General features: G+C 43.2%; 1 pseudogene; it reads left to right on the top strand.

Moving 5' to 3' along the window:
* Positions 1–1,481: 1,481 nt before the first annotated feature.
* LOC118564764 lies at positions 1,482–18,039 on the top strand (annotated as a pseudogene).
* Positions 18,040–24,043: the final 6,004 nt, after the last annotated feature.

Genomic DNA, 24,043 nt, shown 5'->3' with positions numbered 1-24,043 from the left:
AAGAAACTGCAACTATGAATATCAAGGTCTATTAGCGAGTGTGTTCCTCCCACTACTGTGGGTGTGGTGTTAGATATAGGGTAGGTCACGCGTAACATCCGCGCTACTTCCGGGTCCAGTGGGTAGGCAAAAACAGGACTGTTCTTGCATTCTATCATTACAAAACGGGTGAATTAGAGCGTATTTTGGTCAGTTTCCTTTTGGTCAGTTTCCTTTGTTTGCGCCTGCTATGTGCTCGCCTTCTGCCTTCCAGTCCGGCGCGCATGCGCGAAAAACCCGGATGAAAACAATAGCAGTGAACTGGTCTATAGCATTGCTGCGTGGTGCAGACCCTCAATCCTGGGGTTTTTCCTGCTGAACCTGTCACACGGAGAAGCCTCTGGCAGAGGTTTCAGTTCTAGAACCATCAAGGAGCTTTGTCCATTCTTAGAGAAAGTGTGACGCTGCTGTGCATCACCTGAAGCTGTCTCAGGCTGTAGAACATTGTACAATAATCTTATTGTACAATGTTCTCCTTAAGTTTTGAAGTGCCAAAGCCTGATTTTGTTATAATAGAAAATCTATAAATAGCGTCAGGAGGTTTGATTTTACTTCTTAGCAGTTAAATATACAATACTATATAGATGGCTATAGTTGGAATTGTATTCTTGCCTCTGGTATTCTATTAATGTCTGGTTTTCCTTCTTGATTTGACAGATTTTCCTCCAAGGACGTAGCATGAGTTGTTTTTAAGCCTTTTATTTCCTGTTTTAGTTCCACTTTAGCTGCTTTTTCACTTTTTATATGATTTATTGTGAATCCTATATGTGGAAATTTAAGAGGCAACTGCTGCCAGCTTCATTAAAGAAAATCTCAACGTTGAGACCCAGCAATTAAGAGAAATTTGAAGAGTATGCTGTGGAGAGGATGAGTAGGGTCAGAGGTCAACGGTCTATCAGTCATGCATGAGAGAGGAAGAACCTCCAACCGATAAAGTGATTCTGACAAACTGACTGTGTCTGTGTGTTATGTGTGAATTCTGAGTCGGTGTTTCAACAAAAAATAATTATGGTTACATAATGACAATAAAGACTCTGGGTTATTGATTAATTCAGGATCCCCAGGGGTTTGATTACTTATTATAGCTCCCTGGGATCCTGCAGCCTGTTATGTTTTGCACAATCAGTATTGTTTATGCCTAAATTAATGTTTCTGTCATTAGTTTTCTGTTCAGTGTTTATGTTAATAGTCTATTCTTGTATCTTAGATTCACTTCCTTTTTGCTTATGTTCTTTATGATTGCAGTAGTTCTGTTAGATCTCTTATTTTCTTCCTGCTCTTCCTTGGTTTGGCTAGGTTTTTGCCTCATATCCAGCCATTTCATGTTTCCTTGTTAGCTTCAGGTTCCATCTGAATACTATTATTGAATGAGGACTCTTTAGCCAAAGTGAAAGTGTATCAACGATCACCATGATCAGTGCTGTTCAAATAGTCAGTAAGGAATGAGGTAGGAAAAGGAGCCTGTATGCTTCCTCTCATGTCTAATTCAGCCTAGGAACCTCACAATGTCCCTTATCTGTGAAAAGTAGTTAGGTGTACAATGTTCTAACCTTATTCTTGAAATTACTGTTTCTTCTCTCCTATATGCTCCATGTACTCCAATGTCTGCTACCCTATTGTGAATGTTGTACATATGGCTCCTCTTATTTTTGTTCTCCCACTCCTGATTTATGTGCCTCCAAATCATGCCCTTTACCTCAGATTTACTTATTTTAACCTTCATTTTCACTGTATTTTTGTTTAGAGACACTTTTGCCAGTCTCAGATTGATTTCCATCAATCCCTACATGTGCTGGCACACAGACTGCCCTCCTCTCCCTCTGCTTAACTTTTACTCATCTAAACTGTAAACAACTCCACCTCATTCCCTCTCCTCCCCTGCATGTTCAGTCAGCTCAACAGTAACCGGTTGTCAGGTCCTCTGTCTACCCACCTTATTCTGGTCACCTTTGCCGTGTTCCTGGTTCCTTTATCATCGTAAGCCTCGTTTTTTTTTTTTTTTATTAAAACCATTTTCAGTATTCATTAGTTATGGTGAGATGAGGCCTCAAGAGGATTGAACCATTTACGCCAATTGCTTCAGTAAAGAGTTCTTTTCACGAGGCTTCATCATTTCTACGTGAAACCACCAACTGGTCGAGTGCATAATAGCAGTCAGCAATATAATCTGTGATGTTTCCCTGTGTTTTTATTCTTTAGGGCCCTTGGAAATGATCATTAATAGGTAATAAATATGGGCTGCACAGTGGTGCAGTGGGTAGCACTGTTGCCGTGCAGCAAGTAGGTTTTGGGTTCAAGTCCAACCCTGGGCCTTTCTGCATGGAGTTTGCATGTTCCCCCTGTGCATGCGTGGGTTCTCTCCGGCTTCCTCCCACAGTCCAAAAACATGACTGTTAATTGGCTTCTCTAAATTGTCCTTAGGTGTGAGTGTGTGCGTGAATGGTTGTTTGTCCTGTCTGTCTCTGTGTTGCCCTGCGACAGACTGGGGACCCTCGGGGACGGACTTCCGGTCCGAGGCATCAGCCGGACCCTCGGGAACATATTTCAGGTCGGAGGCATCAGCCGGACCCTTGGGAGCAGGTGTGGGTCGGCTGTAGAATGTCCAGAGGGCAGTTCTATAATCTCCCTCCACCTCCTTTAATTTGGCCTCCAGTTCAGCTGAATAGTGGCTGAAAAGGGCTTCTCTGAGGTGTTTTATTATGGGGGCGTAAGTCCTCAGTTTATCCTCCAAACACTTATGGCTGGCATCTGGAGCGCCACTAGGAGGAGCTACAGACGTCTCAGGGCCGAAAGGTGGAGGAAGCCGAACCACCGGACAGGAAGTGGCAGTAGGGACCATGGAGACTGCCGGAAGAGACGGAGACTCAACAGCCGAATGTGGCTGGACTGGTTTGTTACTCCGCTGCTCGGAACAGTTGGAGGAGTTACAGACAAGCCGTTGTTTTCTCCTCCGGCGGCCGGACCGCGGACATAGCGGGGATGCTGATCCCTTCTGACGGAATGGAGCCGCCAGGCCCCGCGAAGATCCCTGTGCTTCCGTATCAGGAAAAGGATATGGGGTCAGCTCCGGGAAAAGGTCAGGACGAAGCTCCTGCACCACCTCCGCGCTGACCTCCAAAAACAAATCTGGGTCTGGATGGTACTGCTGCAGGGGAGTGTCGCTGCCAGGGAGGTGACGTCTGGGACAGACACCGGGGGGACAGATCGCCAACCTGGTTCCCTCGAAAAAGGATCCTGGCATGGATTCCTCCTCCGTCTCCAGGAAGAAATCCGGTGAGTGCATGCCGTGAGTCGGTGAATAGGGCACAGTTGCTCCAAAAAGAAAAACTGAGTCGGAGACGGGTTCATGAAAAACAGTCGGGTCATTCTGTGTTTAACATGCAAAGGATTCCACTTGTCAAATATTTGTTGGGTTCAGGTTTAATGGGGAGAAACAGCACCCCCTACTGGTAGTTGGTAGTGATAAGTGTCGTTGCCAGTCAGTGAGTGACGAGCACGAGGTGCTGCTCCTGTTGTGACGAGCCTGATGCCTGATTGTATTTAAAAAAATATATATATATTAGGGCTGGGCAACGATTAAAATATTTAATCGCGATTAATCGCCCTGATTAATCGCGATTAATCGCGATTAATCGCATTGTATTTACAAACTCCAAGAATGAATTCAAAAGTAGTGTAAAGAGCACTTTTATTTTAATGTTCTGCTGCCATATGAACAAAAGTGTTGTAACATTTGTAGCACTTATTTTATACTGGATATTTTCAACCCATCTATTGAATTTAGTGCACTAGTTGATCTTTTCTTCATAAGAGAACAGCAAGCACTGCAGCCAAAATATGGCCTTTTTTGACCTGCTGTATAATAGCCAGTCCCTAAGCTTGATGTATCATGAAACTGTTGACCTTTTGGGTTTTTATTTTATTATTACAATTAAATAATAATAATAATAATAATAATGTTATGTTCAGTGTTTTTTTGCTAATCCACCTCTTATATATTTCAATCCTTATGTAATTTTGTCTCCTATAAATTTCCCCGTCGTGGGATAAAAAAAGGATTAGCTAATGTTATCTTATCTTAAATAACACTTTTTAATATATGTACTGGGTTCTTTCAAGGTCTTAATTACATGTTATGTGTGGGCTCCAGTAACATCCATCCATCCATCCATCCATCCATCCATCCATCCATCCATCCATCCATCCATCCATCCATCCATCCATCCATCCATCCATCCACTGATCTACCTGGATGTTCCCTGGAGGACTGAAACGCCTCAGTCAGAGACGTCTGAGGGTCTGTCGGGGCAGTGAGAGAAGTTTCGTCTCCTCTCTCCGTTTCTGGGGCTCGACGTTTTCATGTTTTTTCACGTGCTTAGATAAATTTGTTGTGTTTCCACTGAAATGAACCGGCTTTTTACAAAACATACAGCTTGATTTCATTTACGGTATTAAAATAAAGCCAAACGGTGCTACTTCCCCTGTTCATGTTTTTTCGCTGCTGTGGTCTCTCTCTGCTGTTTGTGTGTTAAGTTTGTGTGAGAGCTGAGTGGGCGGGCCAGGCTGAGCCTGCGTGCTGATTGGCTGGCGCCGCTGAGCCATGTACGAGAGGGGAGGGGGAGTGGGAGAGTGCTGCCATGACAGCACGCTGCAGTCAGCGCGCCTGCTGTCTGACACTGACTGAAAGCATGTGAGCAACATGCGTTAATGCGCGATAAAATAAATATCGCCGTTAATAGTCTAATGAATTAACGCGAAATTAACGCGTTAACTTGCCCAGCCCTAATATATATATATATATTTTATTCTATTCCAATACAGATAACCGACCATTTTTTACTCATCCTGTCTCCTGGCCATCATTTGAAACACAACATAGAGAACAACAGACAGACTGATTGCATAAATAAAACGTAGAGAAGGAGAACTAAAGGTTCCACAAACAAACTTCTAGATCACAATTTCTCCCCTTTTAATTCATTATTTTTCCTATTGCTTATTTATCATTAATAAAATATGTTATTAGAGCAACATCCAGTAGCGGGTTTTTGGAACGGGCGAACAGGGCAGCACGTTTTACAGTGATACATGATCATGCTCATAACTGTATGAAGCAAATATTCTCAGTATGTTGAAGTAATCAGGGCACCAGGTGAAATAAACAAATGTGTCGGGCACCTTTGCTCTGAAGGCGGCATGAGCAGTTTAAAAAGTACTCTGTGCCCCAAAAGCGGTTTCCCATTATCTGTCATATCGCTTTGTTAGGAATCAGAGTCCCTTCCAGCTGCAGGTGCCCTGCTTGCTGTGAGAAGATGCTGCAGCCCTGCAGACTGCACAGAGGCTGGAGGCTAGATGAAAGGAGGAAAGGCCCTGAGGAGGAGCAGCGCACCTCTGGATCTCTCAGATGGACTGGGCAACAGGACTACAAATTATGGGAGATACAAGCAGCCTCTCAATATGTATATAAAAAAAATAAGAAAAAATTGGAGCAAGTTAAAGTAGTAAAGATGCTGGAAAGAAAAGAGAAAGAAAGGAGTGGGGTAGAGAAAATGTCCACAGGGTCAGCATGTGCACAAAATGAACCAGTTAAGTTTTTACTGCTGTTTATTAACCGTGGGACTGCAGTCCTTTACTGGAGGGTCAGAGGTTCTGGTCGGCCAGGCCAGTTATGGACCGAGCAGCAGGACTGCAGGGTAGCAAACACTACATGGTACCATCCCACCCAGACCTGGCAGATATTATGAGTGTGCTTAGGACGTGTTCAGGGGACACAGAGTATTAAAGGTTACACTATATTATCAATTAAAATGAGTGTCTGTGTTCAGGATAATATTTAATAACTATAGGCTACATCCTGTTTGCTGGAGAGTTTCTACATTAACAATGTTTTACAAGCCCAGGAAAAATTTGTTTGTGTGATTCACGCTTTCCTGATTTTGTTTTTATTGTATTTTACATTCCATAGTGTTTTTTTTATTTTATTTTATTTTTGCTATTATTTTTATTTGTAGCTGAGGAGGCCAGTTGCAGTCGTGAAGTTGATGCAGTCGTTGTTATCCTCTCTGGTTGTCCACTCGGTTGGTGTGTCTGGTGAAAGCTTCTACTTCTTGATTTGGACCACATATCTGAACCAGTGGCTTTAGGAATCTTTGTGAGTGTGGTGTCCAGTTCCAGGAAGCACTTCTTTTACCTGTACCTGTCCAGCAGGTGGAGATGTGGTATCATGTATGCTCCAGGTAAAATAGGAGCATTAAAACTTTCTCTTTCATTCTGTCTGTGGCGCAGCAGGAAACAGAGCTCATTTGTTGGACGAAATAAAGCCTCATAAAGTAAATCTAGTGCCGGGTAAATAGGCTTTGCTGTTTTATGAGAATAATATGACACATAATTGATATCAGGGTACAAACATCATCCTTAATCACAGGTAGGTTTCTCTCCTGATCTTTTAAAATGCCTGAAATATTCAGACTTAATTTTCCAGCCTTTAATCGGAGGTGCTATGCTGCAGAAATGTTCGAATTACAGCATGAGAGGGTTTTCTGCAGACAGCGGAAGTTGCGTAAATATAGGAAGTAACTGAGGACTAAAGCTATAAAACTGCTTCTGTGACTCTCTAAAGGGCTGCTAAAATGTGCTGAAATAGCATCAAATCTGCTGTTTACTATTCAGCTGATTAAACAGAAAAAGGAGAACCGGTCGTGATCTTCGTTTTTTTTTCAATGTTCGTGAAGGTGTGGCTTGATCTTCCAGCAGAAGCAGAGCTCATTACATGTTTACTGTGTTTGTTCATATGTAATGACATTAAACCTTCACATGTATGTTTTTAACAGTCTGACTTTTCCTCCAGAGTCAGTGAACTCCCAGTCTGTTATTGCTCACACTATTTTGTTCGGGGATCTGTGCAGCCCTCTGCTGCCTGAGGAATGGCTTAAATGCTGAGGACACATTTCATTTGGACGTAACGGTTTTCCACTGCTTCCACTGTCATCTTGTTGTAACTAAACCTGACTGCAGAGCGTGAGAAGCATTTCTGATGAACGTTTGAACACATCAAACCTGGTAAGAGTAAAACGACGACATGCTAAATGTCTGATTGTCATGCAAAACATTTGTGATAGCTTTTATGTTTAAATACACAATAACGCAGAATCCTATTTTTCAAGAAAGAAAGACATGTTAAGACTCGCAGACTAAATTCTGGAAACCTGTTTACCAGGCTGCAGCTTGAATACAACTTTTGATTTACGGGCTTTGTGGTTACTTTCTGAGATGGGAATCTTTTGGCTCAATTAAATTGAAAGCGCAAACCATTTTGGCTCCTTAACAGTTCCTCATTTAGAAAGACAGGAATCTTTATTTGTCATTGCAATCAACATTCCAATTAAATTTGTCCTCTGCATTGAACCCATTCCCTAGGGAGCAGTGGGCAGCCATCACAGCACTCAGGGAGCACTCCGATCAACCCCCGACCCATCCACACCTTCAGCCCTACCTTCCTCCCCCCTCACAGTCACACCAATGCAGGTGAGGGGACAGCTGACGAGGCTGAAACAAAGGAAAGCCTCAGGACCGGACGGCATCCCCCCCAGGCTGCTGAGGACCTGTGCAGATGAGCTCTGTGAGGTCCTCAGCTACATCTACAACCTGAGCCTCAGCCTGGGGGTGGTGCCCACCCTGTGGAAGACCTCCTGTGTGGTACCGGTTCCCAAAACGCCGCACGCCAGGGAACCGGCCGACTTCAGACCAGTCTCCCTGACCTCCCACCTGATGAAGACCATGGAGCGCCTCATCCTAGCTCACCTGCGCACCGTGGTGAGCCCCACCCTGGACCCGCTGCAGTTTGCCTACCAGCCCAACATCGGAGTAGAGGATGCCATCATCTACCTGCTGCAGCGGGCGCTCACCCACCTGGAGACCACCGGGAGCGCTGTGAGAGTCATGTTCTTTGACTTCTCCAACGCCTTTAACACCATCAGACCGGTGCTACTGAGGGGGAAGCTGGAGGACGCTGGGGTGGACAAACATCTGGCTGACTGGACCATGGACTACCTCACTAACCGCCCTCAGTACGGCTGTCAGTCAGAGGTGGCACTCTGCAGCACCGGGGCCCCCCAGGGCACCGTCCTGTCTCCGTTTCTCTTCACCCTCTACACCTCGGACTTCACCTACAACACGGACAGCTGCCATCTTCAGAAGTTCTCTGATGACTCGGCCATTGTGGGCTGTGTGTCTGAGGGGAACGAGCTGGAGTACCGGTTGGTCATCATGGACTTTGTGGACTGGTGTGAGAAGAACTATTTGTGTTTAAACACCAGCAAGACCAAGGAGATGATGATCGACTTCAGGAGAAGACCCCCACCTCACTCACCTGTGAACATCCAGGGGCAGGACATAGAAACTGTGGAGAGTTTCAAATACCTGGGTGTTCACGTCAACAATAAACTGGACTGGACACATAACACCGACGCCCTGTATAAGAAGGGCCAGAGCCGGCTCCACCTCCTCAGGAGGCTGAGGTCCTTTGGAGTGAGCAGGCCCCTGCTAAAAACTTTTTATGACTCTGTGGTGGCCTCAGCCCTCCTCTACGCTGTCGTCTGCTGGGCCCCTGGCAGCACAGAGCGGGACAGAAAGAGACTGAACAAGCTGGTGAGGAAGGCCACTTCTGTCCTTGGCTGCTCTCTGGACTCTGTGGAGGAAGTGGCTGAGAGGATAGTGTTGTTCAAGTTCACATCCATCATGGACAACACCTTCCACCCCCTGCACCAGACTGTAGAGGAGCTGAGCAGCTCCTTCAGTGCAAGACTTAGACATCCTGTCTGTAAAAAGGAGCGCTACCGCAGGTAATTTATTCCTGCTGCTATCAGATTTTACAATGCTGCACTGTAACTGCAACTGTGACCATAACTGTAACAATTAATGTGCAATAACCAAGGTGCAATAATCTATTTAATACACTGTCCTACAACCCGTGCAATAATCCTGATGTAGTGACTTCTGCTGCTATCATCACCTGAACATAAGTCAGCCCACATGTATGTATGTACAAATGTATACAATGTATATGCACATACATACGCGTAGGTGCGTATGTAAGTAGGCGCATAGATATATGTATATATTTAAGTATATAGATATGTTTATATATATATATATATATATATATATATATATATATATATATATATAGACCACTAAGAATGTAAATGAGACATCATATGCCCATTCCTATTTCCTTTTTGTATTTTTTGGTATTCTTTCTGATCCATTGTATATATGAAGATTAACTGTATATAATTGAATGCACCTTCCCTACTCTGCACCTTCTTGTATGAGCCGATGTGACGAGTGAATTTCTCCATTGTGAGATCAATAAAGACTATCTTATCTTATCTTATCTTATCTTATCTTATCTGGGGCTAAAGGTCCTGCTCAGGGACCCACAGTGGCAGTATACGGGGATCAAACTGGGTACTTGTAACCTTATCAGAGTGCAAGTGTGCGGCTCTAACTGCTAGGACACCACTCCCTAGCATTTAGTGTTATCACTAGCCCTTTTTCCATTATAAGTCCCATGATTCAAAGCCCCAGGCTTTCGGAGCCGACAACCATGCACACACATAGCTTAGGGTAATTTAGAATAAATGCTGCTGTGACTAAACAATGGAAAAATGAACTGACATTGTGCAAACTGGCCCCAGTTGAGGAGGCTTTTGGTATCCTACGGGGCCCTTAAGGAATTTCAAGAACATTTTGCATACTTTTAGTTCCCTTTTTGCAGTGCGCCCCAACAGCTCTTTCCACAGATGGAGAGCTTTCTGTCTCTGTTGTGAAGATGGAGCAGTTGGACTACACTATCCTATTTCTAACATAAGGCCAAAATAAACTAAACCTTCATATTGAATTAACTTATTAGGTTTATTGTTCCTAGCACGTTTTCCGGGCGCAGGCTGCTGAATACATTTCTAGTTTAGACATTACTGTCAGGCAGTCTGGTAGACAGAACAGGGGTCCTATCAGGTAGTGACACAGTTTGCCGTAATGCTCCTAATATCCATTGAGCGGAGCGGCTTCGTTGCTAACCAAAGTCGTACTTACACATTTTAACAGATTTTTGAGCGCATTGTACCAAATATATCGCAAAGTATCGAAATACATGTTGGTAACAGTACCGATACCAAAATGTTGGTATCATCGCAACAGTTTACATCAGATATGACAAAAGTCACATGTGGGGTTCCCCAAGGATTCATCCTGGGTCCCATCCTATTCAATATCTACATGCTCCCTCTAGCTCAGATCATAAAAACAACACCAGCTACCATCACTATGCAGACGACACACAGCTCTACATCACCATGCCACCAGGTGACTACGAACCATTCAAGCACTGAGTATATGCTTATAGAAATCAATGCATGGATGTGGCAAAATGTTCTTCAATTGAATAAAAACAAAACTGAAGTAATTATTTTTAGACCAATAGAGTGTTACTGATTGTTGACCAATGCTGTCACCCCAGGTTCTTTTACTGAATAATGTGGTGTTTCTACTGTAGACTTCTGTAGGAGTAAAAAGACTCATAAAACCACAATTATATTTACCATATTTAATCTAAAAGGCAGAAAGAGTTCTGTTCAGTACTGTTCTTTTACACAACAACGCTGACGTTTCCGGACTTGCGAAAGCGAGAGAGAGAGAGAGAGAGAGAGAGAGAGACAGAGAGAGAGAGAGAGAGAGAGAGAGAGAGAGAGAGAGCGAGAGAGAGAGAGCTCAGAGCGAGCCTCACCTTCATCCTTCACCCAGACCTTTTATAGGATCAGTTGTGTTACACCCATTCAGGGGCGTGCATAGCATGATAACGGTGTTCCACACATCACATTGGTTAAAGGATGCCTTAATGCATACGTGTCCCAGCCGACACGTTTATCCAATCAGTCATTCCGTCCAATCTAAGTATGTCAGGCTCTGGCCTCTGGAGTCCGTTTATCTGTGATCTCCAAGGCAACCAATGATGCAGTCCAGTCTCTGGGGTCACATAATCTCTTACAAGAGGAGAGATTAAGAGTTAGCACACCTGCTTCAGCTTGTAACCACTGATCAGGCCTGAAATCTGGGTGTAGTGATGGACTCAGACCTTAACTTCCATAAGCATCTAAAGACAATTACAACGTGGGCCTTCTATCACCTGAAGAACATTTCCAGGATTAAATGACTAATGTCTCAGCAGGATCTGGAAAAACTAATCTATGTGTTTATCTTGCCACAATTTATGCATAATTATCATGGTATGCACCAATCATTGTTGCTCTACATACCACTGGACTCTGCCTATTTATATTTTTACAGAATGTTTGTTGAAGCTTGTTGTGTTTATGGTACACGTTTTATTAGTTACTGACATTACAGCTATTAAGACCTCCGACTTGGAGATAATTAAAGTATTACTCATCCATTTTTTTTATGTTTTGACAGTCTCAGAGCTCCGGGTTGTTCTGCTGGGGAACAGCTGGTCAGAGAGGAGATCAGTTGGGAACTTCATACTGAAAAAGAAAGAAATCACCACTGAAAAAGCCTCTGACAGTGTGAGAAATACATTGCACAGTTCAATCAGAGAACAGTAACCATCATCAACACCCCAGACCTCCTGCAAACCAACCTGTCTGAAGACAAACTGAGTGAATATGTGGAAACCTGCATCACACTCTCTGATCCAGGACCTCATGTGTTCCTGCTGGTTCTTCAGCCTGAGAACTTCACTGAGGAACAAAAAGGGAGACCCTGTTTCTTCCTGACACATCTCAGTGATTAATCGTTTGATCATTCCATGGTTCTGATTTCCACACCCAGAGAGAGGAGTGAAGCTGATGATTCATCTGACCTACTCTTAAAAGAGATGATCGTTAAATGTCAGTACAGACACTTAAGTCTGAAGAACCTGGAACGTCGTGAGCTGCTGACACGTTTAAGTCAGATTGTAAAAGAGAACAACGAATATGTGAGCTGTGATGTTTTCAAGGACGCATCGCAAAGACTTACTGAAGAACATGTCAAACAACATAAAATCAATTTGATTTCCAATCCCATAAAAGACAATAGTAAGTGATGAAGATTCATTACCGTACAGTTATACGTTCATATTTGTTTTCACACAACCTGACTTAATAGCAACACATAAAACAACATGGTCCTTTTTCTCTATATAAGGTTTCTGTTTAGATTTAAGCTTTTAGTTACCACATAGGTTCAGACACTAATTAGTTTTCTGCTCTGATGAGTGACGATCAGAACTCACTAACAACAATGGTGCACTTAGTCAAAGAACCCAGAAAGAATTAGTTTCACAGAATTGACTTGACAACAGCTGTCAATCCATCTTGGAGGCTCATCAGTATCTGACCCATCAGTGATCGTAATTTGTCCCAAAGTGAAATGCCCCTTACCTCCAGAAGCTGCTCCCCCTTACCTCTAGGGTTGGGTATAAATTTGCTATATTAACTTGGACTTCAACATCAATTTGTCCGTGGTTACTTTGAAATAACTCTATTGTCAGTAAATAAGACAAAAATGGCTCTTAACCGCTGGGAGCTTCACTATCACTGTCATTACAATATATTTGCTTGTTGCAGGATAGAGCCGCCTGGGGTAAACTTCTGCGTGGGTGAAGCAATCTTACAGTTGGCATCACTTTAATTGGGTCCACATGCAGAACAGTGATATCCAGGCAAATTGTTGAATTTCCAAGACTACTGGTGAAATAGCTGCAGGATAAATACAGAGTGTCTCACAGTCAGACAGAGCGGATTCGGAAGATACCTCAATGCTGCGTTACACATTCTTACAGCACCTTGCAGAGTTTGATGGTGTTACATTTGAGTTTGCAGAAGGCTGATTTGACTCTTAACACATTTATCATCAGATCTGTGGTCTTTCATCTTCAACAATAACCTCTTCTAAATTTAGTTTGGCCCGGTTAAAAAGAATCTAGTGGTCAGAGAGCTGGGCATTTGCGGCTTGGAGAGGCTTCAAAGGTCACTGGTTCAAAACTCAGTCTATCACTCTGGACCCTGAGCAAGACCTGTGACCACAGACTGCTCCCATATGCCATGTGGCAGCCCACTGCTCCCTGAGGGATGGGTTAAACACAGAGAGGCATTTCCCCTCTGAGGGACTAGATATATATTTTTTAAACGATCAAGCATGAAATATTGCTCACTCACTTAGATTTTTTCTGAAATAAAGCTTAAAATGTATTAGTTGGTAGTGACATGTCCAGTGGGTTGATGCTTAAGGCGTATGTCCAGTAATCCAGGAGATTTCTTTGTGAAGGTGGTGACATTCAAATCCTCGAGATCCAGTTTTACCACTTGACCGATTCAATAACTGAGTTGCCAGGTTGTGCATGACTCGAAGGGGGAGCAAAACACTGCCGATTCCCTTGTCATGTCTTGGGATTGTTTGCAATATATTTATGTTTCTTTTTTAGCTTTGAAACCAGCAATAAAGATTTAAAGGAACTAAGGGTATCAGCACTTCAACATCCCTCTGAGAGTTTGTTCCTGATAAGTGGAGCATAGGAACCAAATGATGCTTCTCCATGTTTGGTCTTGGCTCTGGTTCTTCAGAGCAGGCTTGAGCCAGAAGACCTGAGTGGTCTGGAGGGTTGATGGTTTGGACATCTGGTCAGGATGCCACATTGCTGTCTACCTTTGGGGGTTTTCTGGGCAGGTACCACTGGGAGGAGACCCCTGGAAGACAATTGATGGATGGACTACTTTAATGAAGGGTGAATGGATAGATTGATCCATATTTCTTTCAACTTGAAATGGCAACATAGGTAAAACATTAAATTTTTTATACATAGTGTCCCGGCTGGCGATGTGGCAATAAGAATTGTTGTGTTAATACCAAAAAGAGTCCAACAGATTTTACTTTCACAAGCGGAGCTGTACCGCTTTCGCCAGAGTGCAGCATTGCAATATAAAGTGCAGCAGTGATCAGAATGTAACACTACAGGAGAAAAACAGTGTGCAGGAACAGTATACAGAAGAATGTTCAACCATTGTTTATGTGCAAAAAATAATGGTGCAAAAAGGCAAATGGATAATGAAAGTTCAGCAACATTTGCAGTGCCAAAATAAAGATGCAAATGTGATGCAGAGTCCAGTTCAGATTTCAAGAGTTCAAGGGTCTGATGAAAGCGGGGACAAAGCTTTTGCAGAACTTGGTAGACCTGCAGCGGATGCTGCGGAACCTCTTTCCAGAGGGCAGCAGCGAGAACAGTCCATGGTGGGGGTGTGAGGGGTCCCTGATGATGTTGCGGTACATGCAGCATTGGGATGAAATATCCTTAATGGGGGTTAGAAGAGCCCCGATGATCCTCTCTGCTGTCCTCACCACTCTCCTCACGTTCTTCCAGTCGGAGGTGCTGCAGCCTCCACACCACACAGAGAGACAGCTGGTCAGAATGCTCTCTATGGTGCTTCTGTAGAAGGTTGCGAGGATGGGCGGGGGCAGGTGGCCTCTCCTCGTCCTCTGCAGGAAGCGCTTCTGTGCCCTCTTCACCAGTGACTGGGTGTTTACAGACCAGGTGAGGTTGTCTGTGATGTGCACCCTGAGGAATTTGGTGCTGCTGACCACCTCCACCGCTGAGCTGTTGATGACCAGTGGAGCATGGTGAGGCTGATTCTTCCTGAAGTCGATGATGATCTCTTTCGTCTTCTCCACGTTCAGGATCAGGCTGTTGTCTCTGCACCAGCCAACCAGTTGCTCCACCTCCTCTCTGTAGTCCTGGTCGTTGTCGTCTCTGATCAGGCCCACCACCGTTGTGTCGTCAGCAAACTTCACGATGTGATTGGTGGTGAACCTGGGGACGCAGTCGTGAGTCATCAGGGTGAACAGCAGGGGGCTCAGGACGCAGCCCTAAGGGGAGCCTGTGCTGAGGGTGATGACATCAGAGGTGTTCTGTCCGACCCGGACCGACTGAGGTCTGTTGGTGAAGAAGTCTAGCAGCCAGTTGCGAAGGGGTGTGCTGAAGCACAGATGTTCCAGTTTTCCCACCACATACTGTGGGATGATGGTGTTAAACGCTGAACTGAAGTCCAGGAACAGCATCCGCATATGGGTGTTCTTCTCCTCCAGGTGTGCCAGGGTCAGGTGAAGAGCAGAGGAGATGGCGTCCTCAGTGTAGCAGTTCCGCCAGTAGGCAAACTGGAACGGGTCGAATGTTGGGGGGAGACTGGAGACAATGTGTTCTTTCACCAGCTTTTCAAAGCACTTCATCATGATGGGAGTCAGAGCAACAGGCCGGTAGTCATTGAAACAGGTGACTTGAGTTTTCTTCGGCACCGGAATGATGGAGGCAGACTTGAAGCATGCTGGTACTGTGGCTTGGTCCAGCGAGGTGTTAAAAATGTCTGTGAGAACACCAGCCAGCTGACCTGCACACTCCTTGAGCACCCGCCCAGGTATGTTGTCGGGGCCTGGGGCCTTCCGCGGGTTGACTCTTGAGTCTTCCACACGTTGGTTGTGTCAAGGCAGAGGACCTCCTCTTCCTGATGGGGAATAGCTTTCACTGCTGGAGTGCTGTTTAGTGCCTCATTGAGGAAGTCAGCATCAACTTCACCCACCGGGGGGAGGGCGTGTTGTATTCAGTGATCGCCCGGATGCCTTTCCACATGCTCCTGGTGTTGCTGGCGTCATGGAAAAGCTCCTGGATTTTCTGACTGTGGCTCCGCTTCGCAAACCTGATGGCACGGTTCAAGTTGGCTCTTGCTGTCCACAGTGCCTCCTTGTCCCCAGATTTGAAGGCTGAGTTACATGCTTTTAGCGCTTGACGGACCTCCACAGTCATCCAAGGTCGTTGGTTGGCACGGGTGATGATGTTCTCAATGCATTTATTGATTTAGGCTGACACAGTCATGGCATACTCATCAACGTTGATCTTGTTGTCGTATGTTGCTGCAGCTTTGAACATGTCTCAGAGCACTCAAAACAGTCCTGGAGTGCCTCAGATTTATACATGCAAGTAGCTTTATTATAATTTATGCAGGGAATATTTCATGTTATATAGACACTGAATCAAGAAGGTAGAAGAGGAAAACAGGAGAAGAGGTGAAAGAGAGAGGAGAGAATGATACAACATCCTCAGTCTGCTTCTTCACCTGCAAAGAGAGATGTAAAAAGAACAGCAAACCAGCCGATAACGTATTACAGATACAATCAAGTTTGGTTCTTGTGACTCTCAGTCATGTTCAAAGTCTACGGTGAGATCAGCGGAGCTTTAATGAACGGCTAACACCGAAGCTAACTGCTAAGCTAACCGGATACATAAACACCTGAAGTGCACAGCCAGCAAGCGGAAACTAACCAGGAATGAGAACGCACACTGCCGTTATGTGAGCGCGTCAGAATGATGACATGTGGGACAACCAGTAGACAAGGTGATACCCCAGAACCTGAGGGACCAATCCCTGCCCTTCGGTGTGAATCGCAGTGATTGGTCAGAGTTTTAAGAGCCCTGCTGCTCCCACAGGGATTGTTTTTTTTGGTAATTCATTGACTACTGTCAGAATGGAAGGATGATTTTACCCAGAATAACAAAATATGTTTCTGAACAGGATGACCAACTGGAGCTTTAACTCCTAATGACCCGCTACTTTGTTACTTTCGCTACTTCAGAAAAACAAAATTAATTTTTGAATAAATAGTGAAACATTTAAATATACTTGGAAATGGTCAAGAGATTGAAAAATAGAGGCAAAAAAACAATTACTCTATTATTTATCAGTTTTTTGGTTATGGTATATTTTATCCTTAAACCTATTTAGAGAGTAGAAAATGTCAGGAAACACAGTTTAATGTTTGACTTTTACATTGTGCATACAGGAGTTTATTACTTCATTATTATTTTATTTTGCAGCAGATGGACTCCGGATGATGATGTTCGGAAAAAGTGAGAAGAAGAAGAAGAAGTCCCTCTGCAACCTCATCATGCAGAAAAAGCAATTTAAGGTTTACAAACTTAACCCGTTCAAGAAAAGTGAGTTGGCTTGTCGAGAATGGAGAGGAAAACCATTGAAGGTTGTAACATTTCCTGACATCTTTAGTCTTTCAGTGGAAGCTTTATTAGAAGAAATGCAGTTGTTTGGCACTTTGCCTTCCTGGACCAAATGTTCTGCTGCTGTTAGTAAAGCCTTCAGATTTCAATGAGAAGAACAGAAAAACACTGAAGTTTGTCTTGACTTTGTTTCATCAAGATCCCTTCAAGCATGCGATGGTCATCATAACACATGATAATGAAATGAGACCTTCTGTTAATGAACTTTTAAGCGATTGCAATTAAGACACTACAATATGTGTAGAGAGGATTTCACACAGTTGATGGAGGAGATTGAGAACATCGTGCATGGAAACAAAGAAGCATTTCTTTCCTCCAAAGCAGAGACCAGCAGACCCCAACAGGAACAGATCAAACCTCCACTAAACCTGGTTCTGTGTGGGAGGAGAGGAGCAGGGAAGACCTCAGCAGCCAAGGCCATCTTAGGTCAGACATACCTAGGATCCAACTCATCAGTTAGTATTAAAAACCAGGGAGAGGTCAGCGGACGTTTGGTTTCTCTGGTGGAGCTGCCTGCCTTGTATGGAAAAACTCAGCAGGAAGTGATGAAGGAATCATTCAGGTGCATCTCCCTCTGTGATCCTGAGGGGGTCCACGCCTTCATCCTGGTCCTACCTGTGGGTCCCCTCACTGATGAAGACAAGGGAGAGTTACAGACCATCCAGGACACGTTCAGCTCTGTGGTCAATGACTTCATCATGATTCTGTTCACTGTGGAGTCAGATCCTAAACATCCAGCTGTTGTTAACTTTATAAGCAAAGACAGAGACATCCAGGAGCTCATGCAGAGCTGGGAGGGAAACCTATATTCTTTTTCAAAACGTATTTTGAACTCGTCTACGTCTTTCACTATTTTTTGTTTTATGGACCCCAAATGTCCATGATCCTCTCTCCTGGAGAAAACTGCACGGGAGGTGTCTGCGACAGCTGTCCATTGTCGTCTTTGTTCGTTCCCCATTTGCTCTTGATGTTCAAATATTCTGCCCTGTGGGGTTCTGCTGGTATAATTCGCCCTTATTTTTCCCTAATGTTTTCCCACTGACGACTGTAAGGCTTGTCCAAACTCATGTCCATTTAAACCATATGAGTTAAAAATTCCCTCCTTGGATCCATAATTCTGGATCTTCCTGCGGAGAAATTACACCTTCCACAGCCTTCCTAGCATCCTCTAATGACCACGGACGGAAAACTGGGATTGTTTGAGGCTGCTGAGCTCCTACATTAGGATTGCTGGTCTGGTCTGTTGATAACGAATGGTCTGATTTACTCAGTCCATATAGACCAGGTCACGCGTGACGTCAGCGCTACATCCGGGTTCCTCGGGTAGGCAAAAACAGTACTGTTCTCGTCTACTACATGACAAAACGGGTGATTTAGAGCGTACTTTTAGTTAGTTTATTTTTGGAGTCTAAACAATGTCTACGACTTGTTGTGCTCCCGGTTGCACACAGAGGCATTCCAAATCGTCGGATGTACGTTTCTGTTGTTTACCGAAGGATAAAGAAAGACGAAAAAATGGATAATTTCAATTAAAACGACGCAGGCAGACAATACCAATCGACTGTGGGAACCATCATACCACGACAGAATTTGCAGTCTACACTTTATCTCCGGTAAATACAACTTAATTTTGCACTGGTCATTGTTCTACCTTAATAATTATATGAATAAAAAATTAGGATATATAGTTAAGTCAAGACGTAAAAGTTTGTTTCGTAATAATATACGTACATGTACAATGTATGCAAACCCTCTGGCATGAGTCTGTGAAAAGGATTAATAGGACAAAAACACGAAAATAATCCTTAGTGAACAATGTTTTTTTTAACCTACCGGGCGGATCTTCCTCTCTGCTGAGGCGCTGTCTGTGTCCGACTCCGCTTTCGTATGTTACACAAACATGTCTCAACATCCATCCATCCATTTTCTGACCCGCTTAATCCCTCATGGGGTCGCGGGAGTTGCTGGTGTCTATGTCCCGATATAAAATAATTGTAGCCGTCCAGTGGGTTCATGGCTTTCATGCTCTCTCATCTGTACTGGCCTGCCGTGTTTATAAGGCAGCTGTATATGTCGTGGTACGGAGCACTTGGGCAGCATTTCACAGACTCGCTCCGTCCCTTCAGGCTTTTGCTGTGTGGATCTGGCAATCTGATACCATCAACCATCAACTTACTCTTAAAACGATCTTGTGATACGTTATCTAAAGAAGAAAAATACGTCGAGAACCCGTCGTTTCCTTTGTTTGCGTCCGCCATTGTGTTTGCCTACCAGTCCGGCACGCATGTGCAAAAAACCCGCATCAAAACAATAACAATGAACTGGTCTATAGGTCTGTGTACAGATTTGAAACATCCTTGGGGGAATTAAGGGCTTATACGGTGGTGGTTTGTCTTCTTTAGTTGCTACCATGGTTTGCGTTACTAAAATAATGTTCTGGCGGGTTCTTTTTGTTTAGGGCCTAAAATTGTAGGAAACCAAATAGTTGATAAAGTGGGGCTTTGACGTGCTGCTCCATCGGCCACCCCACCCCCTCCTGCTGGTCGGGGCTGTCTCTGCATACGTTCGCGCGGTTGAGTTTCCTTATTATAAGGGCAAACGAACATTACAGTTGTCTGATGGTCTGCTTTATTTTTAAATCGCACATCTTGCCTTTTTTGTGCTTGAAATAACCAACACCGCCCAGCGAGGAAATTATCTCCCAGGACTTTCAACAGGTTCTTGACTCAGACCTCCAGTGGTTTTCAGCGCGTTGCTCCTCTCGTCAGCAAATTGATATGTTGGGATCCGCGTCACGGCACCAGCTGCTAGGGTTAAGTTTAATAACCCCTTTATCCTGGAAAGAAAACCAACACACACAAGTTTAGACTCTTCCATCAGAAAGAGGGAAGAGAACCAGGAGCATGAAGCTTGTTCGATCACAAGCTTGAGTTCGACTGCAATGGGCTATATTTCTAACACTGATTATATAGTGACAACTAATTAATTAATTTATTTATTCAACTGTTGATATAATACCCACTTAATTTATTAGGTTGCTCTGTGATTCCATCAAGTTGCTTCTTTAAAAGTTTTCACCTTTACATAATTTTAATTCGTTTCGTAATGTGTCTTTTGCTTTAATTGTGTACAAGAAAATCTGAAGTGAAATGCATGAAGTCGTGTCTGCCCAACTCATCTGTTTTTTTTTCCGAAGGTTGTCCAATGCCTTAGTCATAGTCCTGCCATTGTCCATTTTCAGTCCAATGTCTGAGTTCAGTAGCACAACATTCTCCTTCCCTTCAAGAGCCCATCTTCCAGTTCTCGCGCCTGCAAAAAGAATGAATTAAAAAGAAAGTACAGCAAAGCAGTCACAAACAAACATTTTAATCACAGTGTTCCCTCTGAAATGACAAACATTAAAAAAAGAAAAGAAAAAGAAATAAAACTAAAAAGAAATCTTTTTTTTTTTTTTAAAAAAAGCAAAGATAGATAAAACTTTGTCTCTGACAAAATAAAACTCAAAGCTGGATCAGGCTGACGTCAATGACATCACCTTTTCTCCTTGTCCCAAGGATCAGCCCCCATGTCACTGCAGCACCGTTTTGGTATTCACTGGCATCTGAGAATGTCTAAAAAGAGACTAAAATCTCTCTGTTAGCACATTTCTATCATATTGACCAGGTTTTGTACTCCTGCACAAACTATAATTCAGTGTCTGGTTCATTAATTACTGACAAACAGCCCCAGGTGTCAATCCCTAGACTTCTGACTTACTTTTTTCACATCTGGCCATGATAATATTTAGCATAGAAACTTGCTTTTTCATTGGCTATTAGTGCCACATAAGTGTTACATGACACCAATGGTCTCATTGGTTTTTATTGTCTCTTAGATGGGATGGCATTTTCTTTCTTTCTTTTTTTCTTTTTTTTTTACACCGGGTTCTAAATAACACTTTAGCTCCAACCTCTCAGTTTCACTGTTGTAAATGTGTTTTATACTTCTGTTTTGGTATTTTTACAGGAGGAATATTCTCACGCAAATGCTAATATCTGATGTTGTCTTAAGGAAAAAAGAAATAAATGACTGATTCCCTGGAGGAAAACAAAACTGGCATAAAAAGATCGGACGATAATTATACAGGATTTTAAACTTTTTCAAAACTGCAATCACTTAAAGCAGTCTGTAAATGCTGTCCCCCCTCCTGGGACATCTCAGGTCTCCACTAAGTGTGGAGACCATCCCCCCCATCCTGCTCTCCTCCTTTGGCTGAGGACTTGACCCACTGGTGCGTTTGGTGGTCCTCGGGGACCAGTGCTGGGTGCTGTGGGTCTCTGGGCCCATCGCCTGAGCTCCCTGTGTCTGCGGCACTGTGGCTACTGGGGGGATTCATTGGCCTCCTCTTTGCTCCTTCCTGGAATAGGGTAGACAGCTTTCCTTGTGTTTGTCCCTGTTGGGCACCTTTGCACTGGGGGTCCTTTCAGGCATCTGGAATTCTGGTTCCCCTGGCATCTGCCTCGGTGCTCTGGAGGTCTTTGGCTCTTCACAACCACTATTGAACATTTTTCCCATGGATAAACCTCACAGACACAAGCACACTCTCACAAACACCTATAGGTGCTGGGTTAGGGTACTTACAGAATTACCTCTATACAGAAAACCTCTATCATTAGCTTTGGCTGTCACTTTATACATTCCATATAAAATAACACTGTATTTTTGTGTATTTTAGTTTTTGTATTGATTAAACGTGAAATAGTCCCAGAATAAAATCCAATAAAGTTTTAAAAAGAAATAAAAAGCAGTTTGTAAATGCTACCGAAACATGTTTAATAGTCAGCTGTACACTTTTAAAATCTAATGCATGTGTTGAAACATTTTCAACGGCTGAAGTTGGTTTATTGCAGAAAGGTTAAACAGGAAACAGTTTGAGTCTTTAGTTTCACTTCCAGCTGAGACGGTAAAACAGCAGAAATGACCCTGAAGTCTGAGACTAAAACATTTTAAAGTGAAATACTCCACTATTTTAGACACTTTATTTTCTTTTGCTGGGTAGAAAATAGTTTTTCTCATATGTGAACCTTCAGGATGGAATATTTGGGGAATTACTAACAGACTGGCCCAAGGTAAGATGACTACTATGTGATTTGACTATAAGTCCATCAGTATTTCCTTTTCTTCATCATTAATGGCGTTTAGAAAGATAATCAGAAGATATTTAGCTTTTTTTGGATCAGGTTGGTTAACCAGCAGTGAAGCTTTGCGCCGGACATTTTATTCACTGCAGCACGTCACGCTGCCTCCGTCCATTTTGAATGCAGCTCCAGTGATTTTAAGCCCAGAACTTTCTTAACTCTGACTTGTCACTTTTTTTGAGTCATTCCTGACATATTTGCAATTTGACTTGTCTGATGTACAGATATATCTTTACAACACAAAATGTTTCTGTTAATTTACTGAGATGTTACTTCAGAGCCCTGCTGTCAGATCAGGAAGTATAAGAAAATGCAAGTTTTTTTATTATTGTTTTCTAAAAGACTTAAATTATTGTTCTGTTAATTTCAGGATTTTTAAGGATCAGATTAACTGGAATCTCTGAAGCTTTCTGCTCACTAACATGGCGTCACCTGCATCAGGTGAGTCGTGATCTCTGAAAACAGGAAACAGGGAAATTTAGCCTCAGGCAGACATGTCTTGTCTTGCGGTGTAGCATTCAGAATTGTTGTCTTCATGTCAAAGAGAGCCTAACAGATTTACTTTCACAAGTGGAGCGCTACAACTTTTGCTATAGTGCTCCACTTGATACTTGCGCAAACTTTTTACTCTTACTTTTTATTACATTGAGTACATCTATATTTACAGTAATTTTCATACTTAAGTACAAGACATTTCAGATACTTTAGAACTTTTACTCAAGTAACATTTCAGTCAGTGACTTGGACTTATACCAAAGTCATATTTTGGAGAGGTACTTATACTTTTACTTGAAAAAAGTAAAAGTAAAAAGTTAAGTTAATTTTCCATTGCTGAGAAATGCTTTGTTTTTGCCATAAACGCACAACATTAATTCAGAATCAATCATTTTAGTTGGCCATACCGCAGGATCGTTGAAATTAACACTGTGATCCATCTCTGAGCGACTATGCTCAGACTATCTGATCGGGCAGTAAGCCCCTCCACTTGCACTCTGTCTCCTCCTCAAACACACGCACAGGTCTAGGGTGCTCCCAAGTGCTATGGGGCCAAAATAGTAGCTTTAACATTTGCAAATGTTTGTGGAGAGTTGTGTGTCTGTATCTCGATTTGTGTGTATGCAGTGGGATTTGAAAATGTGTAAATCAGTAGCAAAAATCACGTGTGTAAAGAGAGCCAACCGAAAAACCGCTTGACTTGTAACCAATAATTTGTCTGTATTTCTGGGTCTTGAAGCGAAAATACTTCAGACACAAGTGTCTCTGTGTGTGCTTACAGATTGATCTACACATTTGCAGATTCAATTCAATTCAATTCAATTTTATTTATATAGCGCCAAATCATGAAACATGTCATCTCAAGGCACTTTACAGTCAAGTTCAATCATATTATACAGATTGGGTCAGATTATACAGATTGGTCAAAAATGTCCTATATAAGGAAACCAGTTGATTGCATCAAAGTCCCGACAAGCAGCAGTCACTCCTGGGGAACCGTAGAGCCACAGGGAGAGTCGTCTGCATTGTACATGGCTTTGCTGCAATCCCTCATACTGAGCAAGCATGAAGCGACAGTGGGAAGAAAAACCACCCATTAACGGGAAGGAAAAACCTCCGGCAGAACCGGGCTCAGTATGAACGGTCATCTGCCTCGACCGACTGGGGTTACAGAAGACAGAACAGAGACACAACAAGACAGACAAACAAGCACAGA

Source organism: Fundulus heteroclitus, chromosome 12 (assembly GCF_011125445.2).
Source record: "Fundulus heteroclitus isolate FHET01 chromosome 12, MU-UCD_Fhet_4.1, whole genome shotgun sequence".
In the NCBI taxonomy this organism is placed as follows: domain Eukaryota; kingdom Metazoa; phylum Chordata; class Actinopteri; order Cyprinodontiformes; family Fundulidae; genus Fundulus; species Fundulus heteroclitus.
The sequence above is the reverse complement of the archived record's forward strand: the minus strand, read 5'-3'. Positions and strand labels throughout refer to the sequence as shown.